Raw genomic sequence first — 5,000 nt, forward strand, 5'->3', positions numbered from 1 at the left:
AAAATATTTTCTGTTCAAAGAAACTTTATCTTTCATTCCCCAAAACATGTGCATACACTCGTGTTACACCCTGTAGCCGTCAAAGAGCAACCCTTTATTAAAGCAGTCTTGAAAAAAAAATAAATAAATAAATAAAAACATGAACTAGACTTAAACGAGAATGTCACCTTTCATATTTCTTATCGTTTCAGCTACTTATAATATGCTTATGGTAGTAGGTCGAGGTATACATGTGAAGCTAATTTCTAGTCAGTAGAAATGAATAGCTACAGAAAGATCAACCTAAGAAAGCTTTAATGAAAGTAAGTCTTTCTTAATGTATTCGTCAGTTTTGACTCCCACAGCTTTCCAACGTGTCCAAATGAAACAGGATGATATGCAAGGAATTCGATAAGAAATAAGACTAAATTATATTCGTTTGATTTTTCTTTTTGAATAGCTAGGGTCTGAGTTAATTATGTTAAGCAATTATGAAAATGATAAGAAGAAAGGCGAACATGGCTAACAAAACAAGAATAACGGGAATAATCAAATAAAGCAGATTTATATATATAATATATTATATATAGATATATATATATATAGATATATATATGTATATATCTATATATATATATATATATATATATATATATAATATATATATATATAATATATATATATATATATATATATATATATATATATATATATATATATATATATATATATATATATATATATATATATATTGTCGATTTAAACACATTCATTTATATTATGTATCCGAGAGAGTATACTGATTTTATTGATCAAAGGACAAAATTAGTTTAATTAAACATCGTTTTCAAAGAATGTTAACGCCTTGATGTATTGTTTATCGGCTGTAGGAGACGAAATGACAACACCCCAGTGCAGTACGATACGTTGAGTCAAGACTCGAGCGGCAGCAAAGTCAACTTCAAAATGCTTCGGTATGCTGTCACGAAGCTAGAGTTGAGAATAAAATTAGAAATTGTGGACCCATCGGTATATATTTTCCTTACTTTGCAAAATAATTCTCTTTAATACGTTGAATAAGTCTACTCTATTCTAATGTAATTTATTTCAAGTATAGCACCTTTGAAAGGAAATGTTGTTTCTTAAGTAAATAATCTGGCACCTGCATATGGCAATATTTCCATAACGAACAATGGATTAAGAAACTATGCCAATTCTTCGTTGGCCGTCTGTACCACCGTTCCTATTCTCTTTCTTCTATCTTACTCTCCACCTTCTCCTAACGGTTGTTTCGACTCTATATTCATCGCCAAATGACACCATAGGTCCTTGCCCTTGGACTTTAGCCTAAATTTTATCATTCATATCCAATTCAAATTCCTAACATAATTTCATCATTTTTTTTACCCATTATTCCAAAATTTAGTCTTTACGAAACTAGAATTTCCATTTATTTCATTTACCTCCTGTTCAGCTCTAGTTGCAAAAGGAATATACAGATTAACTACATTTAGACAAACTTCTGTTAGATGAAGATGATGAGGACTTGTTTCATGTGGCATTTTTCAACTTCTCCCGTCCCTGATATTTTCTGTAAATGTTGGCGTTGCATCAAATGCAATAAGTTCTGGATGATACTTATCTTCCACTCCAATGCTTGATGTCATTTGTCATTTAATACAAGAGATATATAAAATGAACTCTGCTTTTTACCTTACCTTCTTATCTAAGCTAATAAAGGATTTTTCTAATATTCCTTTCCTTGGAGTTTTGTTTTTGATATAGCACTTGGAACAAACTCAGTGTCTGATAACTTTTAAACCCACTTTCCTGGATATCCATCTGCACGAAAGGCTTTCAATTTCTTTTTATCACTAGGAAGGATTATCCTGTTTCATTATTATCTTTTGAGTCCATTAAATGTTAGAGAGATAAAGCTCTGGTCAGAAAAATTATTTAGAACTTGGGTTTTATCTGTGTATGAAATCCTGCGATACCAAGTTACAAAACAGGTTTGAAATAATCACGTTTTAAAAGTTCTATGGATATTTTTTTTTATAATTATCCCTTTTTCAATTTCTCCTTAAAAGCATTCTTTAAATCCATTTAATATATAAAGAAATTACTCATCTTCACGTGGAAGAACGAAACTCAGATTAAAGCCTTTCTTACCTGAAGGAATTTTTACCTTTTAAATGCTATATTATGGTATATGTTTTGTCTAATGAAACCAATGATTTCATGACATTGACATTTCATTATTTATTCCTCTTTATCCGTCTGAAAAACCACTAACGAAAATTTTGATGTAAACAAATGAAAATATGATCAAAATTCAATCTGATCGTGTAAGTCACCTTACGCTTTTTGATGTCTTATGTAAACTTTCATTTGAAATTATAATAAAAATGCCATCCTTTTATAATCTAAATACAATTAATATAATAAAAAATAATATATATAATATAATATAACATAATGTAATATAATATAATATGATATAATATAATATTAAAAAGAACACTTTTTAAATTCTAAACAAATAAACACAAATAACGTCATATAATATAATACTGAATTATATTAAAGATCCATTCTTTTCTACAAGGCAAACATGAAATATAATGTAATATATTATGATGGTGATTCAATATTTCATTGTATTCAAAATAAAACTATATAGTTAATAATTCAAGTTCACTTTTAATGTATTTCAATTATCAAAATGTATTACATGAAAATAATTAATCTTACTCCATAGAAAAAAATCAATAAATTATTTTTCATCAACATTTTAATTTTTCATAATTTTCAAAATAAAACAATGTAGTTAATAATTTAAGATCACTTTTAATGTATTTCAATTATCAAAATGTGTTATGTACTAATGAAAATAATTAATCATACTCCCTTGAAAAAATCCACAAATGATTTTTCATCAACATTTTAATTTTTCATAATATTCAAAATAAAACAATGTAGTTAATAATTTAAGATCGCTTTTCATGTACTTTAATTATCAAAGTGTATTATATACTGATGAAAATAATTGATCATGCTCTCTTGAAAAAATCCATAAATAATTTTTCATCAAAATTTTTTTTTAAATATTGCGAAAAGATAATGTTCATATCCCGTCCATTCATTTACAGATACTCGTAGGTGCGAAATGTTAAACAGAGGCGATTTTTCTCAAGCACAACAAAATACCTGATTTCGTTTTTTTTTTTTTTTTTTTTTTTTTTTTCATCAGCATAAACGTGACAGAATTTTTTTCGTCTACGCTTTAAAAGCCCTAAATTTTGTTATGCTTCCAGTAGATCTATTGGAGCTTTGATAACGTAAACATTTGAATTTCAATTATCTTTTCAAACAAATAAATCGACTCACGTTTTGCAATCGCCGGTAATAGACCCGGTCGAAATAAATGGGGAGAGTAGGTCGATTAAAAAAAGAGAAAGAGTGGTAAAAAAGATAATCAAAATGCATATTGGTCATTTTACTTTTTTCAGCAGCGTCGTTTGTCCTTTTTCTTACCTGATGGAATTGAATAGTGTCATTTGCTTTTTTAATTTTCTGTAAAGGAAAACTATTGATTTGGCTTTGTCCGTCTGTCCACACTTTTTCTGTCCGCCCTCTGATCTTAAAAACTACTAAGCCAAGAGGCCAGTAAATTGGTATGTTGACCATCCACCCTCCAATCAGCAGACGTACAAAATTGCCGCCCTCTAGACTCAGTAGTTGTTATTTTTTTAAAGGTTAAAGTTAGCCATGAACGTGCTTCTGGCAACGCAACAACACAGGCCGCCACGTCCGGCTATGAGTTTCACGGGTCGCGGTTCATACAGCATTATACCATAGAGGGTATATACCTGGAGTTGCGATCTCTATACAAGTACTACGTAGTTCGGTGGTCTTCCACCAGGGCGGTGTTGCAAAGACTTGCGGCCATTTTTAAAGGTCTGCTAACCCACAAATTGAACAGGGATTAGCGCGATTGGGATTTTTTGTATTGTTAATGTTTAAGGAGTAAGTGTTTGGCAAATTTTTAGGGTCTAGTGAGTAAGTGTTTATTGAATGTTATGAGTAAATGTTTAGTTTAAGGTTTAGTGAATGTTTACTGAATGTTTAGTGTTTTGTGAATGTTATTGAATCCTTATCATGCAAGTATTCAGTGAATGTTAAGTTAGTCTTTAGGGTTTAAATGAATGTTTTGGGAATGTCTAGTGTGTAAGTAATCAGTAAATGTTTAGTGAGAGTAGTGTTTAGTGTATGCCTTATGAATGTTAGTGTTTAGAGAATGAGTGAGTGTTTAGAGTTGAGTGAAAAAGTTTTGTGAATGCTAGTGTTAAACAAATGTTTAGTGCATAAGCATTCTGTGAGTGTTTAGAATTTAGTGAATGTTAATGTGCTAAGTTTTTAGTGAGTGTTTAAGGTTTAGTGAAGATTCAGTGCATGTTAGTGTTTAGTCAATGAATGTTTAGTGTGTATGTTTAGTGAGTGTTTAGAGTTTAGTGAAAATGTTTTGTGAATGCTAATGTTTAACAAATGTTTAGTGCATAAGCATCCAGTGAATGTTCAGGGTTTAGTGAATGTTTTGTGAATGTTTTTGTTTAGTGAATGTTTAGTATTTAGTAAATGTCTTGTGATTGTTAGTGTTCAATGAATGTTTAGTGTGTACTTGTTTATTTTGTGTTTAGTGAGTGATGAGTGGATGGTCATTCACTGTTTAATGAGTGTTTAGGGGTTTAATGAGCATTAGCGTTTAGTGAGTATTAAATGTTTAATGAGTGCTTAGGGTTTAGTGAGTGTTTAGTGTATAGTGAAAGCTTAGTGAATGTTTAGTGAGTGTTTGGTGTATAGTGAGTACTTAGTGGATGTTTAGTGTATAGTCAGTGCTTAGTGAATGCTTAGTGATTTTTTAGTGTTTAATAAATGTTAAGGACTAGGTAAGTGTTTAATGAATGTTTACTGAGTGTTTGAGGTATAGTGAGTATATAATGAGTACTTAGTGTTTCATG

Source organism: Macrobrachium nipponense, chromosome 4 (assembly GCF_015104395.2).
Source record: "Macrobrachium nipponense isolate FS-2020 chromosome 4, ASM1510439v2, whole genome shotgun sequence".
NCBI classification, from domain to species: domain Eukaryota; kingdom Metazoa; phylum Arthropoda; class Malacostraca; order Decapoda; family Palaemonidae; genus Macrobrachium; species Macrobrachium nipponense.